General features: G+C 38.4%; 1 protein-coding gene across 2 annotated transcripts in view; it reads left to right on the plus strand.

Moving 5' to 3' along the window:
• Positions 1-17,862, plus strand: part of AGO2 (argonaute RISC catalytic component 2) — a 55,859-nt gene that overhangs the window by 1,208 nt on the left and 36,789 nt on the right. The window lies entirely within an intron of this gene.

The raw sequence follows: 17,862 nt of genomic DNA on the forward strand, positions 1-17,862 counted from the left end.
CAACCTAATTATTATAAAATAATACTATATTATATATAGTAATACTTTATGGTATACTTTATTATTATTATTATTGTGGATAATAATGACCTAATTATAAAGTAATACTATATTATATATAATAATACGTTATGGTATACTGTATTATTATTATTATTATTATTATTGTGGATAATAATAACAACCTAATTATTATTATAAAATAATACTTTATTATATATAATAATACTTTATGGTATATTGTATTATTATTATTGTGGACAATTTCAACAGAAAAGAGGAGACCATGGAAATGAACAAAATCTGGCTACCGGTATTATAAAAAAACTCTAAAATTACAACAGCAGAGAGGAAACAACCAGGCACATCTTAACACCTCTCAACAAAAGATTCTCCCAGGCTCAGCCAGGCCTTCAAATGCTAATGAAGGTGGTCAGTTGAAACATTCACACCTAGCTCCAGCAGAGAAGAGCTGTTTGCCCCATCCCGGCCATTCCACAGATATATAAACCCATTCTCCTAACTCCAACAGACCTCACTACCTCTGAGGATGCTTGCCATAGATGCAGGCAAAACGTCAGGAGGGAATGCCTCTAGAACATGGTAGGCTGTTAGGGATGGTGGGAGTTGTAGTCCAAAACACCTGAAGGGCCCAAGTTGGCCCAGACCTGCCATAATCCACAACTACGTAATCCTAACCTAATTAGTATTATTATAAAATAATACTATGTTATATATAATAATACTTTACGGTATACTGTATTATTATTGTTATTGTGGATAATAATAACAACCTAATTATTATTATAAAATAATACTTTATTATATATAATAATACTTTAGGGTATACTGTATTATTATTATTATTATTATTATTATTATTATTGTGGAGAATAATAACAACCTAATTATTATTATAAAATAATACTATATTATATATAATAATACTTTATGGTATACATTATTATTATTATTATTATTATTATTGTGGATAATAATAACAGCCTAATTATTATAATAAAATAATACTATATTATATATAATAATACTTTATGGTATACATTATTATTATTATTATTGTGGATAATAATAACCTAATTATTATTATAAAATAATACCTTATTATATATAATAATACTTTATGGTATATTGTATTATTATTATTGTGGACAATTTCAACAGAAAAGAGGAGACCATGGAAATGAACAAAATCTGGCTACCGGTATTAAAAAAAAACTCTAAAATTACAACAGCACAACAGCAGAGAGGAAACAACCAGGCACATCTTAACACCTCTCAACAAAAGATTCTCCCAGGCTCAGCCAGGCCTTCAAATTCCAATGAAGGTGGTCAGTTGAAACATTCACACCTACCTCCAGCAGAGAAGAGCTCTTTGCCCCACCCCGGCCATTCCACAGATATATAAACCCTTTTTCCTAACTCCAACAGACCTAATGTAATGCAATATAATACTACTACTAATAATATGATATTATAATTATATATTTATATTACATGTAATATTACTTATAATATTACAGTCTAATTGATATAGTGCAATATAGCAATGTTTAAAACTGATGTTGTACTAGTTAATAATATATTGTACGTATATATACCTTTTAAGCCGCTCTGAGTCCCCTTCGGGGTGAGAAGGGCGGCATATAAATGCCGTAAACAAACAAACAAATAAATAAATAAATCCCAGCAACTACAACTCCCAAATGTCAAGATTTTAGTTTCCCCAAACTCCACCAGTGTTCACATTTGGGCATATTGAGTATTCGTGTAGAGCAGTGTTTCTCAACCTTCCTAATGCCACGACCCCTTAATACAGTTCCTCATGTTGTGGTGACCCCCAACCATAATATTATTTTTGGTGCTACTTCGTAACTGTAATGTTGCTACTGTTATGAATCATAATGCAAATATCTGATCTGCAGGATGTATTTTCATTCTCTGGACCAAATTTGGCACACATACCTGATACGCCCACATTAGAATACTGGTGGGTTTAGGGGGTATTGATTGATTTTGTAATTTGAGAGTTGTAGTCGCTACAATTTGAGATTGTAGTTCACCTACAATCAAAGAGCATTCTGAACTCCACCAATGATTGAATTGAACTTGACACACCTAACTCCCATGACCAACAGAAAATACTGGAAAGATTTGGTGGGTATAGACCTTGAGTTTGGGAGTTATAGTTTACCTACATCCAGAGAACACAAACAATGATGGATCTGGACCAAATTTGGCACTGATGCTCAATATGCCCATATGTGAACACTGGTGGAGTTTGGGAAAAGTAGATCTTGACATTTGGGAGTTGTAGTTGCAGGGATTTATAATTCACTTAAACCAAAGAGCATTCTGAACACCACCAACGATAGAATTGGAACAAACCTCCCACACAGAACCCCCATGACTAACAGAAAATACTATGTTTTCTCATGGTCTTTGGTGACCCCTCTGATACCCCCTCACGACCCCTCTGGGGGTCCCGACCCCCAGGTTGAGAACCACTGGTGTAGAGTTTGGTCCAGATCCATCATTGTTTGAGTCCACAGTGATCTCTGGATGTAGGTGAACTACAACTCCAAAACCAAAGGACACTGCCCACCAAACCCTTCCAGTATTTTCTGTTGGTCATGGGAGAAGTGTGTGCCAATTTTGGTCCAATTCTATTGTCGGTGGGGTTCAGAATGCTCTTTGATTGTAGGTGAACTATAAATCCCAGCAACTACAACTCCCAAATGACAAAATCAATTTTTTGAGTGAAGGACATACATTGGGTTATTAGGTGTCTTGTGTCCAAATTTGGTGTCAATTTGTCCAGTGGTTTTTGAGTTCTGCTAATCCCACAAACGAACATTACATTTTTATTTATATAGATAATAATACTTTATGGTATATTGTTTTATTTATTTATTTAACAACACAATAATACTTTATTTGTATCCCACTCTATCTCCTTGAGGGTGATATTTATTTGTTTTTATGACATTTATATGCTGCCCTTCTCACCCCGAACGGGACTCAGAGTGTCTTATGAGATATATATATGTGTACATACATATACATATATACACACAGACACACACACACACACACACATACATACATACACAGTGTTCCCACACTTATTGCTGGGTTTAGGTTCCAGGACCTCCCGTAATAAGTGAAAAACCACAATGTAGGGATAATAATAATAATAATAATAATAATAATAATAAACTTTATTTAATACCCCGCCATCATCTCCCCAATGGGGACTCGGGGCGGCTTACATGAGGCCAAGCCCAACAGCATATTACAATAAAGTAAAACCAAAACACAATAACAACACAGTAAAATACAAACAACATATGAGTACAAAAAACAATAAAGTGAAATCATACACAATAAAATAACATAACAATGAGTGGGCTGCATGTGCAAGATAAAAACTAAGATATTAAAAATATTAAAATCAGGATGAGATAGGGATGGAGCAGATTGTTTGTGGGGGAGAAACTCAAAGGAATATACTCTGGGGACAGAAACCGTTGAGGGGGAGCAAATGTGCATGATAATATGGCTACTCTCCAAAGGAATGACAGAGGGGTGCTCTATTTATTTTAATATTTATACATTATTTTAGTAGTTATACACTCACTACCTCTGAGGATGCTTTATAGAGTTATACACTATTTTAAAATAGAGTTATACACTATTTTAAGTCTTTATATACTTAAAAAAAAGTGAAGGAAAGGCCCTTCAAGGCTGGAGGGAGGGAGGGAGGACTGAGAAGGGAAAGCTCCTTGGATAGCGGCGGCAACAAAACCGCACAAAACAGCAAAAATACCATGATATATATTTTAAATTAATATTTTTTTAAATCCGCGAAACAGCGAGTTTACAATAAGCGAACTGCAAAGTAGCGAGGGAACACTGTGTAAGTATGTGTGTATACACACGCACACACTATATATTATGTTATTAGTATAAGGTAAAGGTTTTCCTCTGACATTAAGTCCAGTTGTGTCCAACTCTGGGGTGTGGTGCTCATCTCCATTTCTAAGCCAAAGAGCCAGCATTGTCTGTAGACACCTCCAAGGTCATGTGGCTAGCATGACTGCATGGAGCGCCATTACCTTGCTGCAGAAGCAGTACCTATTGATCTACTCACATTTGCATGTTTTCGAACTACTAGGTTGGCAGAAGCTGGGGCTAACAGTGGGAGCTCATGCAGCTCCCTGGATTCGAACCTGCAACCTTTTGATCAAGTTCAGCAGCTCAGTGGTTTAACCCACTGCACCACCGGGGGGCTCCAGTATTATATATTACTATATTGTACTATACTGTAATGCTGTAACATTAATAATATTACTATATTTTACTCTACTGTAATACTGTAATATTATTAGTAATATTACATGTAATATAAAATATATAATTATAATATCATATTATTATTATTATTATTATTATTATTATTGGTATTATATTGTATTACATTATAATATTATAAATATTATATGTATATGCAATATATTATATTATAAGCCTAGCACAGGAGACAAGGTGGAACTGTCTTCCTGGTGTCCTCCTCTCTCTTCACCCTCCCTATGGAGACTCCAAACAGCTCACCACTAAAAGCATTGCAGTGCAACTTAAAATATAGAAGTATTAAAACAGTATTAAACAACATTAATATTAAAATAATCCAGATTAAAACGGTAAAAGCATATAGGAAGGAAGGACCTCTTTCAAGGGGTGGAACCCTTGAAGAATGACTGGAGAGGAGAAAAGGAATGACAGAGAGAACATTCAGAACCTAGTCATCATCATCTACAACAGAAACGTCATTATTATTATTATTATTATTATTATATTAATAATATAACAATCAAATGATAAGTTAATTTTAATAGGGGCACATGGGAAAGGGACTTCTTTCCAGTCATCAGTATCCTCCACAACATCATTATCATTACCATGAATAATAACAATCATATAGTGTAATCATATAATAATAGGGGCCCTTTGTAATTATCATCCACAACAGTGACATAATAATAGATACACAATAATGTAGTAATAGGGGCGCCTAGGAAAGGAACTTGTGTCCAATCTTAAGATGAGCACCTGGGAAATGGACTTCTTTTGAATGATGATAACAACAACAGCAACAACAAAGATATTTATTTATAATGCCCTTTTTGCCAAATTGTGAGACATCATCATGTATAATCAAAGACAAGGGTAATGAAACAGAACCCTATAAATGTACATGAGGTGAAATCCACTTGCTTTGCTTATGGTGGTGCTTGGTATTGTTTCCATGTTATTTTTGATCATGCTAGCTAAGGTGTTTTGTAGTCTGAGAGAAAAGTTAAAACAAGAGAATAAGCATTGCAAAATATTGTGTATTATGTGTTGTGTGCTGCCCACCCCCTCCCCAACCAAGGAGCTGATGGCCAGAATCCTTTGGCTTGGGATTGCTTCTCCTTTCTTTGTTGTTATTTACTAGTTCTGCTCTTGTTAGCTGGGAATCCTAATATCTCTGAGTCCTTCTGGCCCTTAATGGAGAACCACTGCCTATCTCCACTTCTCTTTCATTTGTGCACACACACCCATGCTTTAGGCATCCTCATGTATTTTGTTAGATAGAGAGTGTGATGTAGTGGTTGGAGTATCTCTTCGGCTCTGTTTACCTTCCAGGTAGCTGTGAGGATAAGGGGAGACATAAGGATAAGGAGCAGCAAGTTATTGTGTATACTTCGTGGCAAGATATAAATTAGTAATATGCACACAGGCATGTCCTCATAGCATCCTGCTGCCAGCTGCTTTCTGCTTTGATCGCTCTGATTCACGCTTTGTTGTCTAGGCAGGGTCACACAATCACTCTCACTTCCAAGTTAATTGATGCAGAGCAATTCCTATGTAGCTGACTCACGAGATGGGAGCCTTTTCCGATACCCATCTGGGCAAGGAGGAATTATCTTTTCTTCTGCCTACACTATTTAAACTTTAAATATGATCTTGTTGTTTTGTACCTCTTTTTGCTGGCTGGGATTTCTGGGAATTGTAGGCCAAAACACCTGGGGAGCCACAGGTGTGAACCACTGCTTTAAACCCTCTTATTGTCCACAATTTTGCCATGTTGCATCTTTGCATTGGGGGACAGTGTAATTACCATCCTGTGTCATCCTCTTGTGTTGCATACAGGTTTGCAAAGAAGCACAGTATCTGGAGCACCTTTTGAAATGTGCATTCAGCTCATATCTAGTAGATATCACTCTTGTTTTTTGTTTTTGTTGTTTTTAAAGGTGTATTTGAATAGACAGCAAACCAGAGGCATCTTGAGAATCACATTTGTGGACTGTTACCGGGTTTTGGGGGGTGAGGGTCTTCTATGCAATCTGTTAAAAATAGTGTAATCTTTGTATTGTCGAAGGCTTTCATGGCCGGAATCACTGGGTTGTGAGGATGCTTGCCATAGATGCAGGCAAAACGTCAGGAGAGAATGCCTCTAGACCATGGCCATATAGCCCGGAAAAACCTACAACAACCCAGAGTAATCTTTGTTGAGCAATTATATAAATTCAGTTCCTCAATCCTCAATTTGCAGGCCTTGTTGCTTGGGAAATGTATTATTTACCATCTTGCGAATGTTAGTGACATATTCAATCAAGTGTGGAGTATGCATTCTTGAATGCTACCTATAAAATTGTTTTCGATGTGAAGTATGTCTACTAGAATCATAGAGTTGGAAGAGACTTCATGGGCCATCCAGTCCAACCCCCTGCCGAGAAGTAGGAAAATCACATTCAGAGCACCCCTGACAGATGTCCATCCAGCCTCTGCTTAAAAGCCTCCAAAGCAGGAACCTCCACCACACTCCGGGGCAGAGAGTTCCACTGCTGAACAGCCCTCACAGTTAGGAAGTTCTTCCTAATGTTCAGATGGAATCTTCTTTCCTGTAGTTTGAAGGTATTGTTCCACATCTTAGTCTCCAGGGCAGCAGAAAACAAGCTTTCTCCCTCCACCCTATGACTTCCTCTCACATATTTATTCATGGCCATCATGTCCTCCCAGCCTTCTCTTCTGCTGGCTAAACATGCCCAGTTCTTTAAGTCGCTCCTCATAGGGCTTGTTCTCCAGGCCCTTGATCGTTCTGGTCACCCTCCTCTGGACACATTCTAGCTTGTCAACATCTCCCTTCAAGTGTGGTGCCCAGAAATGGATACAATGTGATTCCAAGTGTGGTCTGACCAAGGCAGTATAGAGCATGGGGAGCATGACTTCCCTGGATCTAGAGACAATAGACTCCTATTCATGCAGGCCAAAATCCCATTGGCTTTTTTAGCTGCCGCATGACATTGTTGGCTCATGTTCAACTTGCTGTCCTCTCCCCAAGCGCCTGTGTTATTGGTTATTTTTTAAATCATAACACATTCTATAGAGATTGAGCTCTTAGCTGCAATGTTTATTGGTTGAGAGGGGAAATTTAATTTCGTGTTTACCCTTCTACCAATATAATTTAGTTCCTTCTGCCTTATACATTTATTTCGGTTATAGTAATAGCAGAAAACATGAACAAAGCTCTTATTTTCTAGGACACTTGACTTGTCTTTCAGGTCTTAGAATTGTATTTGCATTGGGATAGGCTATGATGATGAAGTTAATATCTGGAAAGGTCTTCTTGACAACATCTCTGGAGTTATCACAGTATAAATATGCACAACTTTGCATTCCTACTCTAAAAAATCAGTAAGAAGTAACATTTAATTGTCCTTAAAATGGCTAATGGAAAGGACTGCCTTTTAAAGAAATCGTGATTATAAATTTTCCTAAGTACTTTTAGTGCAATAAAGGAAAATAATTAATTTTTAATTTAATAAAGCCGCTAATATTAAATATCAGCTGCTCCAGGCAGAGTGAAAGGGAGATTTCGGGCCTTCATGATCAAGCCTGTGTGTGTTTGAGAGGCACCTGTTTGGCCTGTCTGAAACAGGAGGGTTGGCGAGGCAAAGCTTTGATGTTCTCCAGCAGGCCTGCTCCTGTCTTTGTAAGTGTGAGTAACCCTGCTGAGTGTGAAACCAAAGTCAGGCATGTCTTTGTACCTACTACTGCATATAGGTTATCATGGCGAACCTTTGTGATGCCGTAGATACCGTTCTTCTGCACTTAGGGTTTCCAAATTGAGTCCCTTTACATCAAAGAATATCAGATAACAGAGCTTGCATTTAGAAGAGGCCATATCTTGTTAGAACCTCATATATTTATGGTTTATGCCTTGTACACCTGCTTTAATTTTCCAACCGTAGCCTTCCTAACTTGCCATCCTGCAAACATAGCTGCTATCAACAAAGATTAGGGTGTTCCAGTTTTGTAAGCTGAAACTGTTGATCATGATATGATGATTGTAATTTGCATCCAAAATTCATATTTATGATGAAGAAAGGTGCCATGTAGCGCATGTATCTGAACATGATTGAATGCGGTGAAAATAATTTCTGCAACAAAGGAAGCTTAGAGCTGTTAACTGGCCAGTTGACTTATTTATTTACTAGCCGTCCCCTGCTAAGCGTTGGCTGTGGCCCAGTCTGTGCATATGTTTTTTGTGTGTGTATATATGTGCATATATTTGTGTATATGTATATATATGTGGTTTTGCGCATGAGTTGTGATGTATTTTTTAATTTTTTTTTTGGCTTTTTAAGTCTCTTCTGCTGTGTTTTTTTTTAGTGTATTTATGAGTGATGGTCACTTGTTGGCCTGATAGGTGTCTTGTGTCCAAATGTGGTGTCAATTGGTCCAGTGGTTTTTGAATTATGTTAATCCCACAAACGAACATTACATGTTTATTTATATAGATGGTGTCAGAAGCAAGTTGAGAGTATGGTTAAATGCATTTAAAAACATAATTTTTTAAAAAAGAACTTGGCATTATGCTAAATGTCCTTTGACCAAAGGCAGGCCACTTGGAGCGCCTCTGGTGTCGCTGTGAGAAGGTCCTCCATTATGCACGAGGCAGGGCTCAGGTTGCATTGTAGTAGGTGGTCTGTGGTTTGCTCATCTCCACACTTGCATGTCGTGAACGCCACTTTGTGGCCCCATTTCTTCGGGTTAGCTCTGCATTTTGTGGTGCAGAGCACAGCCTGGGTTTTAGCCTGCCACTTTTGGACTCTTGCTTGCTGAGGTGTTCCTGTGAGTATCTCTGTAGATCTTAGGAAGCTGTTTCTTGATTTGAGGTGTTGACTAATCACTTACTGATACTGCTGTTGTATTATTATTTCGATTTATTTATTTTGAACACTTTTACCTCACCCTTCTCAATCCCTAGGAGGACTCAGGGCGGCTTCCAATTGGCAACAATTTGATGCCACATAATAAAGTACAAAACAGCAATAATTATAACAGTTAAAAGCATAAAACATTAAGACATAAAACATTAAAACAATATACTTACAGTCCACTGAGCTATTACCAGTCAAGTTGTCATTTATCTAGCCATATACTATGACTGAGTACTCCGCTTAACTTATCCATAATCTTTTTCCAAGCCATTGCCAACATTTTCAATTGTCCTGTCTGCCTAATGGCCCAAAGGCCTGGTCCCACATCCACATGTTTACCTTCTTTCTAAAGGTGAGGAGGGATGACGATGACCTGATTTTCCCGGGAAGTGAATTTCACAGCCGGGGGGGGGGGGGGGGGCGCACCACCGAGAAGGCCCTGTCCCTCGTCCCCGCCAAATGTGTTTGAGAAAGAGGCGGGGCCGAGAGCAGGGCCTCCCCAGAAGATCTTAAACTCTGAGGTGGGATGTAGAAGGAGATACGTTCGGACATTATGGCTTTGGATGTCCACCTGGACCGAATTGTCCTGGTTACTTACTGGTTTCCTGAGTCAGAATGGCATCAGGACTGTTCATTTATGGTGTTTACTTTTCTAAAATGTGTTGTGGGTGACTATTAGTTGTGGCAGTGTCCATGTTAGCTGTATTCAGTATGCAGGAAGATGTTCTAATAAGGCTTTTATGAAATCTCAAATATATCAAGTTGAGGAACAAACACATATAAAACTTTTAGATTCAGCTCAAGAATTGTAATAGGACTTTCAAGATTCAGAAATCATATATTATGTTGCTTCAGTTCTTTTTTTTTTTTTTTGGTTGCACAGAACTGAATTCAAGACCACTTTCTATGTATGTAAAATTACACGAGAAGATGCCTTCTTATTTTGATCAACTTGTAGATCACCTTAGGCCAACGTCTTCCAGTAAGATGGAAGGAGATTCACTCAAGGGGCTTTGGACCATTCTTGAAAGAGGGTGCATCTATGTTGTAGAATTAATGCCATTTGACACCATTTTAACTGACAGGGCTTTGTATTGTGGAATCTTCAGATCTGTAGTTTTGGAGGACTGTTTAGCCTTCTCTCCGAAATAGTACTGGTGTCTTGCCAAACTACAAATCCCAGGCTGTTTGTCACATTGTTTTGGAAACACAGCTCCATCTGTCATTGGTAATTTGGCCTTGAAGAGTCTATGGGGATAGAAGAGGTTGCCATTACAGTAGAGTCTTGCTTATCTGACCTTCGCTTATCCGACATTCTGTCTTATCCACCACATTTATCCAACACCTTAACTCTTTGAGTCCTTGTTAGTAGTATTCTAAATGTGTAGCACCACAATGGACGGGTAACAGTAGGAGACTCTGTATTATCTGACATTTTTGTTTATCCGACGTTCTGCCAGCCCATTTATGTCGGATAAGCAAGATTCTACTTTACTTTAATTCTGGGAAACATTCAGGCTGATGCAATATTTTCATAACTAACATCATCTGGAAGTGTTATTTTAACGAAATGACCAACACTGCTGCTTTTTATATGACTGTTTTATGAGATGGGCAAATTTCAGTAGCAGATATATTGTGGTTACTATTTTATTGGTTCCAAATTTTTCTTTCAACATGAGTATCATAAAATGCCTGTGATCAGATGATGTTGAGCCACAGACATTTTCCATATCTTTTAAGTCATGGGCTGAAGCTTCTCAAGGCCTTGTAGGGGAGAAACACTCTTAAGATGGTAATGTGCCCATTGACATACCAGAACAATTCATGGGGAAAATAGGATTAAGAGCTCATAGAGTTGACAATCTTTAAAAGTTGTGATTCTGTCACTTCGGTTTGCATGCTTTTTAAAAAATGAACTGAATGTGTTATCCCCTTTTAGGTATGTCATTTTAGAGACCAAAAGATATACTGAAACTAATCTATCCGTACTGTAGCAGCTGCACAAATATAATCATAACAAAGGGCTTCATTACACTTGAGCATTTTCCCACTTTAATCCACTTTAAATGATGTGACTGCCTCCTACAGAATTCTGGTGTTTGTAGTTTAGGGAGGCCCAGGGCTTCTCTGGATGAGCAGTCCCTCAGCTTAAGCGGCTGAGGGGGAAAAGGAAGGGGCCTGAGGCTGTTAGGAATTGTGGGAGTTGAAGTCCAAAACACTCAGAGGACCAAAATTTGCCCAGGCCTGTGCTATATGCACCCACAGTAAGACAAGTGTCCAATCAGTTTATGGACGCTAAAGTGGGCTGGTTAATAAAACTATATTTTTTCTAGGTTCTTGTGGGTTTTTTCGGGCTATAGGGCCATGTTCTAGAGGCATTTCTCCTGACGTTTTGCCTGCATCTATGGCAAGCATCCTGAGAGGTAGTGAGGTCTGTTGGAATTAGAACAGTGGGTTTATATATCTGTGGAATGGCTGGGGTGGGGCAAAGAGCTCTTCTCTGCTGGAGCTAGGTGTGAATGTTTCAACTGACCACCTTCATTAGCGTTTGAAGGCCTGGCTGAGCTTGGGAAAATCTTTTGTTGAGAGGTGTTAAGATGTGCCTGGTTGTTTCCCCTCTGCTGTTTTGCTGTTGTAATTTTAGAGTTTTTTTTAATACTGGTAGCCAGATTTTGTTCATTTTCATGGTCTCTTCCTTTCTGTTGAAATTGTCCACATGCTTGTGGATTTCAATGGCTTCTCTGTGTAGTCTGACATGGTGGTTGTGAGAGTGGTCCAGCATTTCTGTGTTCTCAAATAATATGCTGTGTCCAGGCTGGTTCATCAGGTGCTCTGCTATGGCTGACTTCTCTGGTTGAAGTAGTCTGCAGTGCCTTTCATGTTCCTTATATTTTTTTCTCTTTGACGTTGTAAAAAGGAGAGGAAGAAAGAGAGAAAGGGGTTTAGTGGTATATTTAAGAATGATTTATTTCAGCATTATCTTTTGTGGATTACAGTTCATTTAATTAGATTCGCTGAAATGGATTGCAACCTGTGAAAAAGCCCATGCTCATATGAATCATTCTTAAAGGAGCCACATGACCGGGGTTTTCCTCTTTTGTTCCTAACAGATGTTTAAGACGTAAAATGTTTATTATTGTTATTCCTTTTAAATTGTTATGACAGTTGTGACGTCGAATTGTTGTAAACTGCTTCGAGTCGCCTTCGGGCTGAGAGGGGCGGTATATAAATATAGTAAATAAATAAATACATAAACAAATAAGACTGTTTCTTTAAAAATATGTCAAGTGGCTTATTTCCAGACTTTATAGGGTGAAGATAAATGACTCAGCCAACTCCAGCATCATCGTCAGTTTGGCATCGGTTTTGGTGCTCAATTTTAGGAAAGTCTAAATGAAAAATCCAGGCTAGTCGCAATTGCACTGACATAACCTTACATGAACTATGGTAGCTTAATACCCAAGTGTTTTTCCTATTTTAGATTTATAAAAGTACATTGCCTAGGGCATATATAATTGGCCATACAGCCTTCGGTAAAAGCCTGCAGCATCCCTCTCATTATTTTTCCTTGCCTGCATGCCAATTTAGACTTTTCAAAAGCTCAAGTTGAAATCCATAGGAATGTTTATACAAACTACATTGGCAGGAAGGCCTCTGTGCCTTAAAGGCACCAAATTCTGTTGGATCTTGGAAATTAAGGAGAATCAGTCATGGTTGGCACTTAGGAAGCTGCCATGGGATGCCAAGAATATTTTAGATATTTGTATATATTTTGTTGGAAATAGCAACCTTCTAAGCCAGGGGTCCTCATACTAAGGCCTGGGGGCTGGATACGGCCCTTCAAGGTCATTTACCCAGCCCTTGCTCAGGTTCAACCTAAGACTGAAATGACTTGAAAGCACACAACAACAACAGCAAAAATCCTATCTCATCAGCCAGAAGCAGGCCCACACTTCCCATTGAAATACTAATAAGTTTATATTTGTTAAAATTGTTCTTCATTTTAATTATTGTACTGTTTTTAAGTGTTTGCACTACAAATATGAGTGCAGTGTGCATAGGAATTCATTCATGTTTTTTTCAAATTATAATCCGGCCCTCCAACAGTTTGAGGGACTGTGACCTGGCCCTCTGTTTAAAAAGTTTGAGGACCCCTGTCCTAAGCCTTCACTATTTTATTTATTTATTTATTTATTTATTTATTTATTTATTAATTATTTGAACTTATATGCCACCACTCCCCTGGGGCTCGGAGCGGCTTACAAGAATGGCTAAAATCTAACAAAATTTAAAAGCAATTTAAAACAATTTAAAAACAGCATTATCAAACATTAAAAGCCTGTCGAAACAGGTATGTCTTACATGCCCTGTGGAAAGCTGGTAAGTCCCGCAAGGCACAGACTTCAGGTAGCAGAGTATTCCAAAGTGATGGTGCCACTGCTGTAAAGGCTCTGCGTCTGGTTGCTGTTAGACGCAAGGTCTTGACACTGGGAATTTTCAATAGATCTTGTTCGTTAATGTATATATTTGCTAATCTGTATTGTACGTATAAGGAGTCTCCAGTGGCGTAGCGGGTTAAACCACTGAGCTGCTGAACTTACTGACTGAAAGGTTGATGGTTTGAATTCGGGGAGCCGGGTGAGCTCTCGCTGTTACCCCCAGCTTCTGCCAACCTAGCAGTTCAAAAACATACAAGTGTGAATAGATCAATAGGTACTGCTTTGGCGGGAAGGTAACAGCGCTCCACACAGTCATGCCAGCCACAACTCTGGCTCTTCGGAGATGAGCATCACTCCCTAGAGTCGGACACAGCTAGAGTTAATGTCAAGGGGAAACCTTTACCTTTACTTTATTGTATGTATATATTGATTTGACAATTTGACTGTACCTCTTTGGTGTGGGAAGGGCTATAGACATGTGACCGTGCTGAGCATGTTCAGACTCAAGACTCCCTTTGTTCTATTCTTTGTTACGTTATTTTGCATTGTTTATTTTATTTGAATGTTTTATTTATTCTATTGTGATGTTATTTTTTGTTGTTCTGTATTTTATTTTGCTATAATGTATCACCGGGCTTGGCCTCATGTAAGCCGCTCTGAGTCCCCTTTGGGGAGATGGTGGCGGGGTATAAATAAAGATTATTATTATTATTATTATTATTATTATTATCCATATGCTTTTGGACTTCAGTGTTAGCAGTTTGGTTTTGACCTCAATGGAGGTGGATACAGTATGCTTTTGAACTTCAATAGAAGCAGATGTCTTTTGGACTTATGTAAGAACAGTTTACTATTTGTTTGCTTTGAGAAGGAGTGAGTATAGTTATACAGTTTGGACTTTCATGAGATGTAGACTTCAAGACTTTCAACTATGGACTATTGATTAAGAATGATGCCCTGTGTTCTCAATGCAGAGAAACTACATCCTATCTATAAATGTGCCTGTATGCTGAATTAATACAATATGTTTGTGAGTAAGCAAGATATGTTACCGACACTTATTTAAAGAAGACCTTGTTTTTGGCGCTGAGTGCATATTTTAATAAACTAAGAGGTTTCGAGGGAGAGTATATGCTTTTGGGCAACTGCAATTTCAACTTCAACTTCAAAGAAACATTTTCAAAACTCGTTAAATGCATGTTTTTTTGTGCATTGGCATGTCTTTGACCCTGGCAGTTCAAAGACATGATTTATCAGTTTAACAGCTGAGTTACCAGTGTGCCATTACATGAATGCTTGGAAACATCACTTTTTCAAAGGGTTTATTTCTTAGAAAGTCATGCCTTTCCTTGACTAGTGGCTTTCAAAAGGTGGTCTCCAGATGTTCAAGGAGATTTACATTTGCCAAAAGGATAAAACATATTTCTTTTCAAAAAGACTATGAATGTCATTTTTCTAAAATATTTATACCCTAATTCCTAAACAAAATTGTAGATGTGGCTTAAAATAGCATGATCCAGACTTAGTGATTTGTAAGGCAGATCCATCAAAATCAATAGGACTTAAAGCGGCATTGACTTATGGTGTCATTTACTGCAGTGTCATTCTGTAGAAGTAGAATTAGCAAGTAATGTATAGGAGTTGTGAAGGAGGGAAAGCTAACTCTCACACCCCTCCAAGTTTCTGTGTATGCACTTTAGCATTATTTTCAGTTGGAGCCCCATCTACACTGCTTAGTTTCTCAATCCAAATTGTCTGATTTGAACTAGATTATTTGGTAGTGTAGATGCAGTGTGAGATGCTTGAACCTCCTCTGTAATTCCAGAAAATAGGAACTTGGCACAGAGGAAAAATAATCACTTAAGGATCTGCTTTGTTGGCTTGGGTATCTACCTTGTCTTTGAGACTTGGAACAATATTACACTTCAGTTTTGATGCAGTTTGTGTGTTAGCCATTTTTCTCTTTCTAATAACTCATGTATCTTTACTATATCCCATTTTATTGATTTCATGTATTATAGCTTGCCTGTCTACTTGCACAGGACTCGGCGTATCCCATATTAAATTAAAACGAGGTATAATTAAAAACTGTGCACTTAGCACCTAGACAGCTTGCTAATATGAGATTATTGTTAGGAATTGTGTGAGTTGAAGTCCAAAACACCTGGAGGGCTGAAGTTTGCCTATGTTTGATGCAAAGCCAAGCAGGACCAATAGGGATACATGTCACATAAATTTTGTTTATGTATGTATTATTTAAATTGGGGGGTTTTGTAATCAAAAATAGAAGAGGTGTCAGAAATATTAAATATTAACTAGGTATGTTTGATTACAAAAATGTGAGTCAAGCACTGAAAGGGTTAAATGAATGCAATGATTCAGCAAAAACTGCAGTTCAATATAAGCAGGGTGCGCCTGTAGCTTAGTTGCCTCAGTCTGTGAGAGGTCTCTGTGGGAAAAAGGCCTCAGTGTGTTAGTAGACCTCAGTATGAGAAGGCCTCAGTGTTAGTTCGCCTCGGTTTGTGAGAGCCCTCAGTGTGAGAAGGCCTCAGTGGGAGAAAGCACTCAGTGTGAGGTAGGCCTCAATATGAAAAGGCCTGGTGTGAGAAGGCCAGGGTTCAAGGCCATTGTGTGTGGAATCCCGAGTGTGTAATAATTAATAATAATAATAATAATAATACTTTATTTATACCCCGCTACCATCTCCCCAAGGGGCTCGGTGCGGCTTACATGAGACCGAGCCCACAATACAACAATACAAGCAGTACAAGTAGTAACAAATACCATACAAAGCAATTAAACTAAATCTCATACACAAAGAGCATAAACATTGAACAAGGTGCAGTGCACATTTAAAATCTATGGCTGGGCCAAATGTAATTGAAGTTTAAAAAATAATGCTACGCATGAACAAGATAAAGGAGGTGGGGCGTTGATGGAGACATGTGTAAAAAGTGTGTAAAAAGCTGCTGTATGAAGCTCATGTGTAACTTTAGTGTAAGTGGAGGCTCTGTGAAAGCAAAACTGTTTATCTGCATGAGAAGGAAGCCCAGTGTGAAAGCAAAGAATAAAAATATATATAAATAACTTAATTTTGTTATGGAAACCTTGTTAATGTAAACAGTGCAACCATATTATTTTACTACAAAGAAAAGCCTCCTATGAAAGAGATAATATTGACCTGTGTGTTTTTGTTCTTTTTATCCTGGGCTACTGGTGTTGGGTCACTCTGCTTCTAAATTATTCTGCTGTGCATTTATGGAAAGGGTCTTTTGTTATTAAGCCCACTCGCCCAATAATACACTGTCCCTGTCTGTTCCTGGTGAAAATTATGCATCAAGGTGACCAAAGCTATCTCAATCCCATAACCAGGCCAGATGCCAGATTGAGATGGATCTAGATAATCCATTTCATCCAGGAAATCCCGAAACTGGGCAGATACCACACATTCACCTTGCCTCCAAAAAAGGATGTTGGAGTCTACTCAGTACTAATCTAGTGCAATTGGTTCGCGGGAGTGGAGGGTGTTATTCAATAAAGACCTTGTGAAAGTCTATTTTAGACAGGATGAGATTCTATGCTGAGATGTTCCTCGTCCTCCTAACCCACTCAGCCAGTCCCTTGTGGCTGATTTGGTGAACCATGTCTAGGACACATGTGGTGATACCCACCACTCCAGAGTTCCCATCCAAATTCTCAGTCTGCACAGAGTGGAGAATGTGGCCAATAGCATGGGCCAAACAGGAGTCAAGTTTGGAACCAAACTTATTACCCACATTAATAGAGTGGGTACAAAGTGTTGTATGTGTCCTTCATAGCAGTATGTGTTTAAAATATGCCTGTGGAAGACTTCATTTGACCAACCCATGTAAGTCATCAAGCAGATGTTGGTAATATCTTAACATTATTGCCGAGCAGTTCCTCCCTCTTTCATCTCTTGAATGTTAGTCCTCAACACAAGCATTTCTCTCTGTGTTGAAGGGGATGGCAGATACCTGAGGTCCCTCTGCACTTCTTACATGGGTTTGGAAGCCCCCCTTTTCCAAAGCGCATTGCAGGGAGTTATGTTGGTCCACAAGTTGTCTTTGGCACAAGGTGTGTATCACCAAGTTACTGCTAACACAGGCTCTTGG

This window comes from Anolis sagrei, chromosome 4 (assembly GCF_037176765.1).
Source record: "Anolis sagrei isolate rAnoSag1 chromosome 4, rAnoSag1.mat, whole genome shotgun sequence".
Classification (NCBI taxonomy): domain Eukaryota; kingdom Metazoa; phylum Chordata; class Lepidosauria; order Squamata; family Dactyloidae; genus Anolis; species Anolis sagrei.